General features: G+C 40.1%; 1 protein-coding gene across 1 annotated transcript in view; it reads left to right on the forward strand.

The window, feature by feature from the left end:
• LOC129091828 (protein TANC1-like) overlaps positions 1-17,379 on the forward strand; it is a 97,628-nt gene that overhangs the window by 8,289 nt on the left and 71,960 nt on the right. Inside the window, exon 2 of the mRNA XM_054599524.1 lies at positions 7,824-7,939. The gene's annotated coding sequence lies outside the window, so the exon portion shown is untranslated. The remainder of the gene's footprint in view (positions 1-7,823; positions 7,940-17,379) is intronic.

Raw genomic sequence — 17,379 nt, forward strand, 5'->3', positions numbered from 1 at the left:
GTAAGTTTCAGTGAGTGGCTTTCTTCAGTAGTAGCTTGTTTTTTAAGGTAGGGGAGTGGTCTACCGCTTAGCCTCCAGTCACCGAAATACGTCCTTGTTCAGGCATGAGAGTTCATTGTGTTAGTCAGAACACAGAGTCCCCTCTCAGTCCGTCTAAAAATACTCCACACCACCTTTGCCCCGAACTGCACACCAAGGGGCAAGAATAAAAGAGGAGCTGCACGAGGCCAGAGGAGCAAAACCTGCAGCACTGAGCAGAGCGACACGCATTTCTCTGCAAATATAAAGAACTAACTGAGCTATGAAGTCAGGCCACTGTGGAGGTTTGGTCCTCCTGTGTAAAATAAAACATATTTAAAATAATAACAGAAAAGCCAGCTCTTAACTCGTCTATCAGATTATTCTAATGCAGGGAATCAGCAACTCTTTCTAATGATGAGTGTCATTTGAGTGGTGTTTATTAGCCACACGTGTAATACAATTTTACCTTGTTTGTAATAATAACTCTGAATCTAAACCAGGTGTATTCCAGGTCTACTTCAAACACTACATTCATCTTGATCTCATCTACACTGCTGTAAAGTGTCGTGACTTATTTTCGTATGGTTGGGATGCTATCGTGGTGATCAAACACAGCATATTTTGACAAATCCCACTTGATTGATTTAGATTTATTGGACTCAGCTTTAAAGTTTTTCTCTAAGTTGCAAAATGACGCTATTACAGAAAAATGCACTTCCAGCTCGGTGTCTCTCGCCAAAAGCAGATTTATCTGTGTCTGTTCTTGTGACAATATTTTTAAGTACCAAATTTAAAAGTACTCATAATGCAGAATGGCTACTAACAGAATAATACTTATACAAAGCAATACAGTATTGTGTCACTATTGTTGCAGCTGGTAGAGGCAGGGCTAATTTAAATTTACTGCTAGGTAAGATAAGATAAGATAATCCTTTATTAGTCCCGCAGCGGGGAAATTTGCAGGCTTACAGCAGCGTAGAGTAAAGTGCACACAAGAGACATAGTAGAAGAAGACAAGATAAAAAAAATAAAAAAATAAAAAATAAAATAAAACAAGTATTATAAATAAGCGATAATAAAAATAAAAAAAAAACAGTAGAAAAAACAACAATAACTGAAAATTATATTTACAGACAGAAACCCCCCCCCCAACTATTTTAACTATTTTAACTTTTTTAACTATTATTGCACAGTGTAATGTGTAATGTATTGCACAGGTTTTTATTTTTGTGGATTAAGGTAGCTTAATCCACAAAAATAAATCATTATCTTTTTTTCATATAATTTATTTTTTAGTTGATTTATATTTTACATTCATATTCTCAAACTAGCGCAAAATGTAAAATACAAGTATCTCAAATTAGTTCTCAAGAACAGTACTAAATGTACTTAGTTACATTCAATCTCTGGTTCCATCCATTAACTGTTTTGCTCTTCCTCTTTACCCCTAATGGCCTCATGTTTTCTTTTTTATAAAATATAGTTAAACAATGTGTTTTTCCGGATCTGAAGGAAGCATATCTGATGTAAAGAGCTCCATCCTTCCCTCAAGGTCGGGGTCAGTCGGCTTCACAGCGGGCGACAGGAAGCCAGAGGGACTGCCATCTCTAAAAGCCTAATGAGCCTCTAATTGATATCCAGCTGAAAACCCCACAGAGCGTTAATGCCAGGTCCAAGGCAGCTTTGTAAAGTTCCCTTTATGAATGCTTCAGGGCCTCCTATGACTTCTTGGCTAAATGAAGCCAAGAAGTCATAGGAGGCCCTGAAGCATTCATTTTTAACATGGAGTCACAGAGGTGATGGAGGAAACGATGACGCAGTGGTTGGTCTGAGAAACTGTCAGTGTTTCCACTATGTGAGCACAAACACACACATTTATGCACACAATGTATCTTTATTTTTGTGTTTATTTCATTAATATGTTATTCTTTCATGCCTACAAGCAGACAACCTTATGTTTTTAGGTTGTTTCAGGAACATCTGGAGGGAATTTCTTCAAATTTTGCGCACATGACCGCCTGGACTAAAGAATAAACTGATTAAAATTCAGTGGTCAAAGGTCAAAAGTCACTGTGACCCCACGTCCATCACATTCTAGTGATATCTCAAAACGACTAGAGCAAATCTTTTCAAATTTGGCACAAATGTCCACTTAGTAGAATTTGGTGGTCAAACTGTGACCTCTCAAAAGGATGTTTTTGGCCATAATTAAAGAATGAATATGCTAATTATGAATAAGATATAATGATTAAGCAATGACATGACCAAATATCTTCATATCGATATTGTAGAGTTGACTATTGGGGCTTTTACAACATATTTTACACAATAAGATTTTTGATAAATAATCAACAGATAATAGGATTTATGACCAAATGGGTAAAGGCAAAACATAGAACAGCTAGAACAGTCTGTTAAGCACAGAAAATGACATCGCTTTACTGTAATGGAGCCTTTAAAACGACATGATACAATATCAAAGGATGATATCTAGTCTTATATCATGATACACATATATTTTTCAGCCCTAACACACATGCATGTAAACTGACATACAACCTCAAGGAGGAAATACTAGTTCTACCGCCTCCAGCTGTATCTTTGGGATCTATAGACGTAAAAAGAAAGAGAGGAACACGTTTCACTTGAGGCTTTAATGCCGTGTTAGCAGGGCTGAGTAGTATTCCCCCGTTTTATGAGATCTAACTGCTGTAATGAGATGGATTTTAAGAAAGGGGCTAATCTTCAGGAATGCTTTAAACCAGCTCCCTAACCAGATCCCATTCTCCACGCTTTGAAGGCTCCAGCCCCTCTGCCAGAACGGCTTCTAGACTGTAAATGGCTAAATGTCTCGATCAACACTGAATGAGATCAAGCTGAAAATAGCAGTGGCTGCAAAGCGACGGCAGACTTTTTCATCGCTTTCATTGAGTGTAAACCTCGTGTTTGTCAGCGTTGTTCAAAGTCGGTCCTCGTTAATTCAGTGTGCTCCAACACACCGTCATTCAGACCTCAGACACCTGCTGTGTTGTTGTTTTTAGTTTTATGCAACGTTTTTCCTGCATGGAGATTAACACAGCGGCTGCCTCCGTCAAATTTCATCCAGCCTCCAACTCTGGACAAAAAACTCATCGTGCAAACAAGCGTTTTGTAAATGCAATTGCAGATTACGCCGATGTGTTGGAGCTGTATTGTAATCACTGGGACACGGGCTGCCAAAACCCCACAAGGAGGAAGATAAGAGCCGTTTGTTTTTGGCCGCAGCGCAGCAAAGCCTGCCCGGCAGTGTTTCTGATGCTAACGTCTTTGCCAAAACAGCAACAAAACAAAAAAATCTCTCAAGACAAATGACAAAACTCCCTTTCTATGCATTCTGTGTTTGTAAAAGCTGCTCCATGTGTGCCTGAACACTGTACGACTACAACGCCATTGTGCATCTACACTTTTTCCCCCCACTTTATCGAATACAACATTTCAAACAGACGTGTTAAACTCTATATTAATTCATTATAATAGCCTGCTACAGCTTAAAGCAAATCATTTTTATTAAGAAGTACAAAAATCTAAATAAATTATAAAGAGTCTCTACATAAAAGACAGTAAAACATTTTTTTATTACCTTTTGAAATTCTTCAAAAACAGGACCCTTTTGTGTAAATAATATTTTGCCAGCAGATTCATATAGTTTTGCAAGACTTTTATTGTGTGTGGATATGTTCATAGTCTCAATGAAAGCTTAACCATGTCATGTGACATGCTACGTTGGGAACAAATATTACTCGGACCAGTATCGAAGAGTAGCAGATGAAAATTTGAAATCAAGGAATTCATTTTATAGACACCGTTGACCATGGACAATTGTAATTTTCTTCAATAATATAATAATGCACTTGCAAAAAAGGTTGTGCTGAAGGCCAGTTACCACCTCTTCCTCATTTTGATCCAGGAAAAACCCTGTAATGATGAAATATTTGACGTTGTATAAGAAGTAGAAGTACAGGAGGTGTTGGAGGTGGTTGTTCTCAGCCTCTTTTTATAACACGGTCTGAAGCCTTTGTGTCTCTCTCCACTCACGGCTACATTAGCACCATGTTTTAATGAGATCAGGTCTCAGCAGCACACAAGGAAGCGTCTCTGGATGAAAGGGCACCTGTGCTTAAAGGACGCTGAGGCTGGTGGAAAAAATAAATAAGTGTTGCGTTGGTTTTCAGGGGTAAAGGCCGGACTGTCACATTTGGAAATTGCATTTGTGTCGTGGATGAGTAATGCGACAAGCAGCTCAGCAGTACTAGCACGTCCATTTAAAGGGAAAACGTCTGCGTGTGTGCTGATGAGTAGACCTGTGTTGTGGCTAATAGACTAATGGGAGGTGTCACCTCTGCGAGATTCATTTCCAAAATGCTGAACTGGTGATAAAGTACACTACACACTGGCTGTAAAGTAACTGTGAAGAGCTGCTGAACGCGATGCAAAGCGTTTGGATTCATCACTGTGGGTGAATATCTGTGGAGAAGCTTCTAGAATCTATTTCCTTCACCATTACAGATAAAAACAAAGTGCTGCTGGGAAGGACGTCATGTATTTACATTGTGTTTTCAAATGCGCATAAACACAGACGAATTAGATGAAGGAAAACCCAATAAAAACACAGCAGTAGATTATTATAAGAACAATAATGGCAACAGTGTTGATTAGTAGAATCAATAAATAAAGAATGTCTGGAGCACAATATTTTACAGTTGAAAGATTAACTCTATTATCAGAGATTGTCTGTTACAGTCAATTAAACAAAAGCGCACAGTTTACACTGAAAATGTAATTACGATAGATAATCATTTTAAGTAAAATGAAAAAAAATAATAACATTAAACTATATTTTGATTGAAAGTCAATCTTTATACCTAAACAAGTGAATAGAAACATTTTCAGAATACAGATAAAACTTCATTATATATATAATTAATGTAACATATCTCATCTTCTGGCTGTTTATTGGTCTAACTTTTACTTTACAGAACAACATCTTCATGAAGGAGATTTTTAAATAGTGTTTATTTCTAAATCTCATTGAGATAAATTAAATATATAGATTTTTACTCTCATTAAACTACAATACACAGTTAAAGGAGTCACCTTAATAGCCACACATGTATCTCTGCTTGCTGCCCTGATATCCTATCTTGGCCAATGTAACTTCAATTAATTGGTGATGACAATGGGAGGTGATTGGTTATTTTTTTTTTCTTGTGTAAGTAATTGGTCCACAGTGCCATGTGTTTTATTTCCCAGACCTTTTTTCAAACATAAAATATAGTCATGGGAGGACTCCCGACGCCTCGCTCTGAGCGGGGAGTCGGGTCCACGCCGGCCAATTTGTCTGAGAAACTATTTCTCAAACTGGCAGAAAGAGAGGACAGAGGAGGCTTTTCTTCATGATGTGAAGCTGCAAAAAAAAAAAGGGCAAATATGAACTGCGAGACTTTACACAGAGGCATTTGTATTACATAAGAGCTTAAGCACTCTTGGCCTTTTAGACGGAGATGAGACGGGGAAGCTAAATGCCATATTTATCAGTGAAATGGAGACTTAGAGTGTTTGTCGCATAATTTGTTTTGATCTTATTTCAGTTAATAATACAAGAAACCCAATGGACAAAGTAGGATAATGCATTCTGTCACGTGATGGAGATTTGAATGGATGTTGTTTTTTTCTTTCTCCTCATTGTTTACCAGATTTTGTTTCAGCAATCCGTATCGTTGTAAACCAGACGAGCTGCACAGGGAGGAGTTTCGCCCTTGTTTCTCCTCTAATCATCGTCGGCTGGGCGGACAGCTGCCCGGCCTTTGTGACCCTTCTATTTCCAAGTGACAAGAGGAGTCGACCTTGGATTAATGTGGCACGTCTTTCTGTTTTTTAACTCCCAACCATTAGCTGTTTCTTCTCCATTTAAGAGTCTCATAATATCTTGCATTCCAAAAGGTTTCCAAGCGAGTTTTCTTTGAGTGAAATTACATTTCATTAAAAGATCACTGTGTGGATTTCACAAACTTTTTAGTCACTTTAAATACAAAAAAATCTAAATGTTACCCCAGGCAAGCTGTTTTAATTCCCCCTCAAAGCTCCAAACAAAACATATTTCTTAGAACGACGTATCTCTTATTATTTCTGTAACTTATTTGGACTCCCCATTGGTTGGCTCAGCTTGATTAATGTGTCGGCAACTCGGAGTGAAATTCAGATCAAGTCGTATAACGTGTTCCCTACGGAGAGAAATGTGCAAACTAATTATAAAAGGAAAAAATAGTATAAAGTCTGTGTGACACCCTTGAGGAAAGTTGATTATTGTTTCGCTGTTTTGTGCAGAAATGACATTCTGAATCCTTTTTAGAATCTTTGTTTTCGTTTATGAATAAGATGAAGTCGGCTGGATTGGCACTTGAGGATGTTTGAGGGTTGGAGCAAGGAGAGTGTTTTGAGGTGTTGCTTGTTTGTTTAAAATGAATACTTCACCGACAAAATGACCATTTGTATGTCAATTACTCGCCGTTTTTCTTGCATGCCTCCACGGTTAACGAAGAACCTGAAAAAGGAGTAAATGCTCGATGAACTGAAATATGACAACAAAACTATATCGGAACATTTTGTTTACAAACTTGCATAACTTGTGCAGTATAGTCAAGTCTAATTTATCCGGTTACATGCTCACTACCTCCCAAAAACATTCATCTTTCCCAAAATTGTACTACTTAAAAACACTTCAGCAGCTACTGTCTCAATCTCGCGACTCTAGTTTGGGAAGTTTCCTGTTGGGCTCAGCCGTCGCCATGTTGAGAGCCCTATAGAATCAACCCCTCTGCTTTGAATATCGTTATAAGAACCTTTTAACTGCCACTTGTGTTTATAATTGCCTGAAAACACATTCGTTTTGGGGGGAAATACAGCTTTAAATTGAGCTTAAATGAAAAAAGCCTTTTTAGATCACACATGGGTAACAAAGAAATTAATTTCACCGTATCTTTATAGCAAAATCAAATCATCTTCTCTTTACGTACAACAAGATATATACTGTGCCTACGTAAGCTGGTAATTATCAGTATTATGACAATCAATGAATGAATCTGCAACTTTTAACAACAAGGGAGGTAAATTAGTAAACCCGCCCACTTTAAAGTGGTCCAATCAAATGCGAAGGTTTTGATTTGAATCCTTCTTGTAACTGTTCAAGGCTCAAATGTTCTGTTTCACTGTAACAGACGTCACCATACAGAAGCTGAAGACTCTAGCTCCTGTTTCACTGGGGCTTTTGATGAAGCAACCAAACAGGACATATTTGAATCTCTCCATTTCCCACGCATTTTAGTGTTTATCACATGACTCCCACACAGACATTTCACTCCCCCTCTCCCCGTCCTTAACTCACCGCCTAATGACATAATGACACATTTGGTCGGAGTGTTTAGGGACTGCGTGGCTCTACATCACGACTTTGAAAGCAGCACTTTGTGTCACATCCTTCCCCCTGAAGAGGGTGACAACTGTCTGCTGTCTGCCGCTCGAATAAACCAGCCCTTGTATCCGCCCCAACCGGCGTTGTTTGCATCGCCAACAACTGTTTGTGTTCTCTGTTGGAAAAAGATCATCGACAGTGAACCGAGCGAGCAGTGACAGTCCGCTGCATTGACTCGCCACGCCACTGAGCCGGATGTCAAATTGCTTCTGCTGCTTCTGCTGTGTGTCAATACAAGGCTCTTTCAGTCTGTTGCTCGCCTTGAGTTGAACATTTTTTTTTTTTGCCTTTGTAGAGAGCTGCTGGGTGTCCCCTCTGGAGAGGGATCTGGACTGTGGTTCAGCCCAGAGAAATGTAGCGCCTCACTGCCCTCAAAGCCGGATTTGGAGACCTGCCTGCTGTTTACTCATGGTGAGTCACCTCTCAAGTTTCATGCCACTTGAACCGGCGACTACAGCCGGGACCTCTTTGCACCTATCGATGCATCGCACCAAGGTCATCGTGTGAGGTTAACAATAGATTCATTGTCGACCTTGTGTTTTGTAAGTGGGCCAGGGACAAGAATACATTTACATTCTTTAACATTCTTTTCCTGGAAGGGATTCAGTGAAAGCACACTTGTTATTTGTGTGGTGATTTCTGGAGCATGCATGCGTAAACATGCCAGACTTTTTCTATTTATGTTGACTATTCTTTTGCTTTTTTTAAACCCTGAAATACATACAGTTGTCAGTCAGCCTTTGATGATTAGAATTCCTACGTTTGTAAAATGGTTGTTTAACCTTTTAGTAAAGTCCATCTTGCAATTTATCTTCCATTTTTGAAGAACATTTGTGGGCCTTAAACTTGTTTAAATATGTCATACAAAACAAGTTCTACCTAAGCGGCAACCTTCTTGTCTTAAAACTGAACGCTGAAGTGTCTTATACTTGCATCGTTTGTATAGAAGTCTATGAGAAAATGACTCTACTTCTCTCTTGATTTATTCCCTCAGTAAACATTGTAAACTTGAATTTATGGTCTCAATCTCTAGTTTCAAGTCTTCTTCAATACAGCATGATGTTCATTTAGTAAATTATGGTCATTTTAGAGTAAAATAGACCATAAAGCAGAGTATGCTTTTGGGCGAACTACCTTGTGATTGACAGGCCACTAACAAGGTATGTCCGGTCTAGGGGTTTTCCATATTTTTGTCTCGCAACATTAACCATTTCACAGTCTGTTTTTCGTTCATGCAAATTAATGTATCATTTTGGTTGCTTAAAAAAATATTTTTCAGTGCTCAGTTGCACTTATCTCTTGTGTCACTCCTGGTTGCAGAGAAGCAGTCCTTGAACCAATGGGTTTCGTCACGGTGACTGCGTCCACTTCGTATGTACAGTCTGTGGTTCTGCAGTAATAAATTCTCATCATTTGTTAAACTTACTGGATGTCATAAAACTGATGAGCTGTTAGCATGATGGACAAGAAATAACGTTTTAGAATTTAATTTAATTTAGTCAATTCAAGCATGATTTCTTCATTATTCAAGAAGATTTTCTTGTAACAGACTGGTCAGCTAATGTCCTGACGACCTTCTTACTACTCAACCTTGGAGATATTGACCTTCTGCACACATACTTAATAGTGATGCATCTATTTTTGGGAGAGGAGACTTTGTGCTGCAGAATAACTCAGCCATTTGTCCACCAAAACCTTTCATCAGAAAGTTGCCCGTTTCAATTTTCATTGTGAATTTTCCCAATATGTGCGTTGGAGGTTCTGTCATCTCTTCAAGAAGCTGTCTGTCAGAAAAAGTCTTATTTTTAAGTCCCGAGTACAGATCGATGTGCCGGCTCCGGGCCATATGTAATTACTCTTTGACTGGCCAGCCATGAAATTGTTGTTTGGCTCTGAAATAGATCCAAAGTCATTTTAAAATAACTTTTTTAGAACAGTGTTTCCCAAACTTTTTGGGGGGGAGCCACTTTAAAAAAAACAAAAAAACCATTGCAACCCTTTTCACAATGTTCCTTTTTGTTCTCGATCATCTTTACTGGCATTCCTGCATCACCTTGTATTATCTTGAATAGGTCAACCAGCCATAACGAAGAGATATGCGTATGATAAACAACTTTGTTTCATGCATGTGATATTGAAAACATATTCACATGTTTAATACTTTATGAAAGAGACTAAATATCTGTTCTAAGGCGGAGTTAACAGGCTCTCGTTTTCATCCTCTCATCAGGAAAACAAACTGAATGTACGCTAGCCTTTTAAAGCAGATTCGATGTTACAAGTAGGCTACAATTATCAGAACAATACAAACATGCAAGCTCCTTCATGTTGCTCAAAAGACTACAGCAGAATAAATGTTAAATAAAAGACAATGGAAGAAATTCAATGTCAAGAACTTCTGCAAAATTATTTTGCAACCACTTTGTTCCAAATCACAAACTTTTCCTTTTTCCTTTTAGTGCATACTGCAGCCGCCCAAATGCATTAGGACATCCTGGTATTTTTGGCATACTGCATTTGACAAATAATGCATTAGGACATACTGAATATTTTCTAGCATACTAAATAATATTGCAATATGGGTATTGGACTGCACTGCACATCTCCTGTGTCCCAGTCTTTTTGAATGGACTGGTGGTGCTGCCACACATTCAGAATAAATATGACCATGGCTGCATCTGGAGTTGGTTTGATAAGTTCCCTTACCAGTAACTAAGGTAATGACCTCTGCAGTCTCCTCCAAACACTCTAAATCCATACTCTGTTTGAAAATGTGTGTGTCTGAAGATGAACAACTTCTGTCAGCTGCTAAAGGGAGCGTGGAGCTCTCGGCCTGCAGAGAGGTATGCAGAGTGACAGTCGCTGGCTCACATGTATGCAGCTGTGGCCATGTGAGATGCGTGCCGCCAAATGGAGTGGAAGAGTAGTCCCATTAAACCCTGTCTCTCCTCTGAGAAGCAGGCTAACAGCTCTGAACGCCGGCCTCTCGCTCCCCGGCAGAAAGTGCTGACACACTTTTTTTTTTATTTGTCTGACCAAAAAAAACCGCCTTCTGACCGCCTGACACTGGCTCTTTTCTTCCTCTGGGATTCCACCACCGTAATCCTAGCGCTACACAAAGAGAGACACAGTGTGCAAGTGCTGCTTAGGAGGTGGCATAAATTATAATCATACCATAAACTGGCTCAAAAAGGTCTGCATTACTCACATTTTTAGAGGGCGAGGAAGGAGTTTTCTTTGTTTGAGGAGTTAATTGGGTTTAAATGCACACAAATCTTTTCGGTTTTTTTCCATCTCTTACACATTACACATCCTGGGAGGCAAATAAATTTTGTCCTGCAAGCCTCTCTGTCGAGCGTTAGCTTGTTAAGCAGCCTCACATACAGTGTGTTCCTCGACGTCTATTCAAAGATGCTCAAATCCTGTAATTCCCAAGTTGTCCTGCGCCAGAGAAAGGATGCCTTGGCGTGCAGCCTGGATGTGTGTGCGTGTGATTGACGGGGCACGACTCCTGTGTCGGCCGCTGGTGCAGAGATGAAACGTGACAGCGTCTCCAGGCACATTAAAGCACTGGATTTTCACAGAGAAGCCGTCGATACTAATTTCTACATGCCTCGTGTTCCTGTGACAGTTAAACAGCTGCATTTTTTTAGTCAGGCTTTGACCAATCAGATGCTTCAGGCTGTAAATCTCCGCTGGGTGCTGGAGGGGCCGATGATGAGAGAACGATCAGCGTTGTCAAGTCGTTGAAGGGGATCTGAAGAAGACGGTCGCTCCCCAGTGGGGGGGGGTATGTGGGTGGTGAGCTACAGCCCACAGCTACTGAAGGGGAGCTGTGTCAAATCTGACACACTGAAACCCACAAACGCCAACGCTGACAGCCAGTTGTGACGAAAAAAACAATTTATCAGGCAAGATAAATTCTGTTTGAATTGTGGGGGAGCTGTCCTCCCTTGTTTGATCTGGTTGCTTTATTTTTTTTATTCATTTTGTCATCCATGTATGGTTCTAAGAAGGCTGGTTCCTGTTAAGACTTGTAGTCACAAATCAGAGATTTAGAGCAGATTTAAGGGTTTATTTTAGCTGGAATGTAAAAGGAACATAAAGCAGGTAGGATACATTCGTCTTGAACACAGAAGCTGCAGTACTGGATCTCTAAATGGCCCATTTGTTTCTAAGATAGATGGTAAGAGCACTGAGGAATGCTTGAGAACCTTTTCTCGCCGCTCTGATTGTCAGCATGGCTTGTGCGGTGTAGTGTTGTCTAATGTAAAACACTCAGACAGAGCTACACGTGTAGCACATAAAACTCTCCCCCCACAGAGACCTCAGTTGCTGGTCGGGCTACCTCCGGCTTAGTCATGCATTCCAGCTAACACTGTTGTGTTCTTGTCAATGCACTCCGGTCTGAACGATCCAGGGAGAGTAGCATCTCAACCTCCCCAGGAAATAGAGAGGCTGGTAACAGTATCTTGTTTTTCTGGGCAACGTGATCTCATTCCTGCTAGGCATATATAATGCTGTTGGGGTAGAAGCTCCCACAGCGTCGGTATAGTGACCTTTTGCTTAGTGTCTTGATGCTGAAGGTTCGCTTGATGCTGTTAAACTGCAGCGGTTAAGGTTTGTGCTAACAAAACAGCAGCTATGGACGTAACGTCATGTGACTCAGTGGACAAGCATCGCATGACATGACATCGTCAGTAAAAATCACTCCATTTTTGGTTTCAATTAAAAGTCCTGTTTAGTTTTGCTGCTATATCAAAATTATAACTTTGATGTGATTCTCTACCTAAATATAATCATACAGAAAATGAAACGATTCCACGGCAAAAAAACATCACATCTGGCAAAGAAATGGAAAATGACAAAATGTATTATTTTCGAAGTAATTAAAAATGTAAAAATGTATTAATAAAAAGGTGTAGATGATATGCAGTAATCTGATGTCCCCTGTACTTGAGATTTTATGAGTGTTTTGATACTTAACTTTATGTTTCCCTCCAGATATTACTTATTAAACAGCGTTTTAGTGTTTTTTGGTTTTGGTAAAACAGCGCCTCCTTTGGTGCATCAGAAATAGTTCAGGTGGAGAGTGGTACTGCAGCACGAGACACCACGAAAAAGCTTCCAAACCAAAAGCCCACAAAATGATGATAAATTCAGAGGAAGTTCTGTGAGAAGTTGACGAGTGGACAGCCGCTAAACTCAGGAAGTCACCAGAGTTAATGTAGAAAGCACTGTGTTCTGTGTCGAAGTGGTGTCTGTAGAGAAAATGTCACTGCTTTCTCTTTCCGTCCATATCCCGTTACTAAGAAACACGGTAAAGTAATAATTTAACATGTGCTCTCTGGAGGTTTATGTGTTTGCCAAATTACGGGAGATGTTTGGACAGATTCAGAAATTAAGGTGATCTAATTTTAACTTTACTTTCGGTCTGTAATTAGAGCCGCATTGTTATTGTCCTGGTTTTCTTTAACAGACTTCTGCTTATACACACACAAGCTGAGAGCAGCACTGTGCAGGCGGGGAGAGGTTTAAGGCCTGCTTTTATCTTTTGTTGACTCCATCCTTCAATTTGGGTCTAATTTAAATCCTTTGACCCGTAGTTTCTTTTTTATGACCCCTTGCTTGGGATCAAGACGTCGATGGCTACTGCCCAAGCTTCATAATTTGACGCCCTGGGACTGAAACCAGGCTGATCTGGGACCAATCGACTAGTTCTTTTGACTCACTATGTTGTCTGTCACATCTGAAACACACCACTGGTTTAAAAATAGATACTCTGCAGTGTTTTCTGGCTTGAATGCTCAACACTACATGCAAGTCTAATTGTCATTTAGAAGCTGGACACATTGGTTTGTAGACTTAGTGGCTTGAGATTGGAAGCTGAGAATCGCTCTTCATGGGAAATATTAAACATTGAGAGGTTATATTTTGCTTTTTCTCATATGAGGAGCTTTGTGTTTGTCTTGTCAGTAGAGTTATGCTTTTTTTTCATATGACAAAAGCACAAGTGGAGAAGGCTATTGTGATAATGCATCAAGAAACGTAATTGGAGATGTTTGCAGACGGACATACAGTACCAGTAACTTTGCCATTGCTAATGCTTAAACGGGGTGGGAGAATATATCCAACAGGCTTCAATTTTCCAACGTAAAGCCATGTCCTTAACAATAACACAGCCCGGCTTCCACAGTGTACCATTCACGCTGCGGCACAGGAAATGAAAGGCTCAGAAATCAGTGGGTGCTAATGTATACGGTTTGAGAAATAACACGGCGTGAACAGCATGAAAAGCAAATCTGCATTTTCAGTTTATACTCAGCTGTAGTTCATGAATAATAATTGTGGGGGGAAGAAAGATATGGAAAAATTGAATATGAAATACATTTTCATTCTGTCAAGATTGGGAGTTTTATTCCACCACTCTATTCCACAAACCTCACCTCCAATTTGTTTTGTGTTTGGAAGTAATTCAACACGTCCACAACAGCTTGATTCTTGTAAATGGACTTTGTAAAAGTGTTTGCTTGGACTCAAATCTTCGTAAACTCCTACAGTAAGTTGCAAACTATTAATAAATGTTATCTTGGTCTCCATCACAGTATTTATCGTAATTAGTGTGTGCATGGGATTGTAATTACGCCGTAGACTCCGAGGCAAACAGAGACATCCAGCTATCATCTGGGCTTCTTTAAAGCGGCGCTCCTTTGGGACGATGTACGCACAGGTTTGTTCGAAATCATCTCCTCCCCTCTCATCTCTGCCAACCGTCGTTGACAGCTGGGCCCGGCTAACAGCTGCCTCCCCCTCCCCCAGAATCGAATACATTCAAGAGTTGCCTGCGAGCGTGCTTTTGTAGGAGAGATAATTACTTTGTAAGGCCACAGTGGGTTTGTGGGTGGTCCCTGGTTTAGAGCTTTATTTATACTAACAATTTATCTGCCAATTATTTGCTAAATTAATTGTTTTGTTTGGAAATAGTACAAAAAAACCATCCACAAAGCAACAGATGACTTATTCAAATGGCTTGTTGTGTCCAACTAAGAGCACAACACCCTGAAAGATATTTAGTAAACTATCAAAAATATACATACAAAATTAAAGAAAGTCAGCAAATTTTCACCATTGAGAAGCTAAAACGTGGTAATATTTGGCATTTGTGCTTGAGAAATGACTTAAACGATTATTTTACCATCAAAACAGTAACTGATTTATTATCTGTTGGTCGACTAATTGATTAATCAACCGATTATTTTAGCTCTAGTCGGGTTCACAAGGCGCAGATTGATCTTTTTGTTTTGTTAACTTTCTTCTTTATAAAAAACAACAACATGATGATTGCCTGATGATGATGATGATGATGATGATGATGATGATGATGATGATGATGGTGATGAAGTGATTCGGTTCAGTGGGTGAAGATTGATCTGAATCCAGACTTCTGTGATATTCACCTGTGTGACTTCTGAAAACCGCCCACGTACACAGCAGACATGTGGTGGCCGCTGCCAATTACTTTGCGAACGAAGTTCCTGGCAGGGGTCCATTAAGAGGGCGTTCTCTGCCGGCAGCCCGCCTCTTTAAAGTTCACGAATGAAACCAGACCATGAGCCGACAACAGAACTTAACTTGTTTTTTCATGTTTTAGTTGGTTTACATGGTCAACTTGTATTCTGATCTTCAGTGGACTTGTTTCAAAGACATGATTGGTGATTTGTGAAAAGGGAATTGTAAAAGAATACCACATAAGTTTGTTTTTAAAGGTGCTTTATTCCATATTTAGAGCATTTATATAGCAGCAAACAACTATGCATATAGAAACGTATCGAAAACATTCAAATGTCAGTGTGCACTGGTGATATGGAACGTATTTATGATTCTGGGTTTAGGTTCCTGCTGATCGGTGAAACCGAAGCACATCGAAGTTTCTACTGAAGTTGACCTGCAGTATAAACTCCACTGTCTATTGCATTGTCTGAAATCAGCAGCCCATGACTCTAATTAATTAAATATGCATGCTTGTGTATCAGTAGTTTTGGCTTTTTCTCTCTTCTATTTCCATCCAGTCTCCACAATCCCTCCCCACAGTCCCACTGTTTTTGCACTATTTACCCTCAGTGTAGATAGTGAGTGTAAGGCTGACACATTCCATCTCAAGAGGGCAATAACACCTAGCCTTTTTTTCTTTTGCTGACGCTGGCAAGGCCCGGCTCAGCCTGCTAATGTGGACGGCGTGAGGCTTGAAGAAAGGGCGGACTCATCTGTCGGCTTGTGACCTTCAGCGAGAGAGGCGAAGGACTGAAGGTGACCCTTCGTGTTTCCATCCGTCTCCTCACCCTTCTGCTGATGGGTTCTTTTACCGAACGCGGCAGAGACTGAAACTCGCCTGTATTTGCCACTTAATCATCTCTATCTGATCGACAGGTCCACATATGTGAGGACTTGCACACACATACAGACACGTGCCTCCTTTAAGACGCATGGCGACTGCTGTTCTGCAGACATCATCACCCCGGAGAGGGTGTGGTGTGTTCATGTTGCGAATACGCCGCCTTGTTTAAGTGAAACCAATAAGGCCTATAGACAGAATGAAGGTGCCCTTTGTTGTACATGTAGCTCATTAATATTCTCAACAGAGCCTCATCAACCCAACACTCTGGATTACTCATAATAACATGAGACAAATAATTGCAATGGGACATGAAAACAAAGTCATTTAATGAAAGAACTTATGATAAGTATCTTTCAATTAAAATGCATTGCTGCTGAAGTGAAAACAGGATGGATGATTGCCAACATCTGTATGAGAGACTTCTTATCATCGTCATGCTTTTTTCTTTTCAAATTTCCTTAAAGCCAAGCTTGTGGTACGATTGTAGTGTGGAAGTAAAGTGCAGCTCCATGATTGACACATGCTGCGACGGTAGCTGGGATCTAACAGACATTTATTGGTGGTCATCAAATCGCCATCAGAGGTCCTGTGGCCAGCTAACGTGCTAATTGGGTTTCCGTTTCTTGGGTCCTGTCCACGCTTTCAATCAAACGTCAGTCTGGCCTGACAGCGATCTGGTGGAAGGGCTGAACTGGAAGAGCAAGTAATTTAAGATGTTTTTCTCCCGACTCCCGCCCACACTCCCTTCTTTCCCTTTGTACCGCCGTCTGTGATCCAGATTCATAGTCACAAATAGCAACCCTGAAGGCATCATTGCCCTTGTGAAGCACACTAATGTGATCTTTTCTTTGTGGTATTGTATCTCTGGCTCTGGAATTAATAGTGAGTCTGAATGAAAAAGGAAATGTACATTTTTAAAGCTGCAGAAATTTGTCACAAAATATGAATTTAAGGCACACATCCCATTCGTAACGACAAAAATAAAGATGGTTGTAGATCGACCCATTCTTTCCTTCCACAAGCAAAACTGACACAAAACAGTACACTTTTAAAAAATAAAGGTGCTAACTAGAACCGTATAGGGTTCTTCGGCTTGTACAAAAACCCTTCTTGGTTCCCGGTAGGACCTTTTTAAGGTTCCACACTGGTCCCTTTAAGTTGGTTCTACCTAGAACCCAAATAAGTGGAATATTCCACAACCCTTCTTTGGTGTAATGGTTCAACACAGAGCCCTCTCTGGGGTTTTATCTAGAACCTTTCCACCTTCTAAGAGTGCTAACAACAATTCACCTCGGGGGTTCCATCGTAAACCATTTTTTATTCCAACGGAACCCTTTTATATCCCATGGGTTTCATCTTGAACCCCACCAGGAGGCTTAACCCAGAACCCTTTAATATCCCATGGGTCTCATCTAGAACCAATCCAGGGGGTATTTCTGAGTACCATTCTATATTC

This window comes from Anoplopoma fimbria, chromosome 5 (genome assembly GCF_027596085.1).
Source record: "Anoplopoma fimbria isolate UVic2021 breed Golden Eagle Sablefish chromosome 5, Afim_UVic_2022, whole genome shotgun sequence".
NCBI lineage: Eukaryota > Metazoa > Chordata > Actinopteri > Perciformes > Anoplopomatidae > Anoplopoma > Anoplopoma fimbria.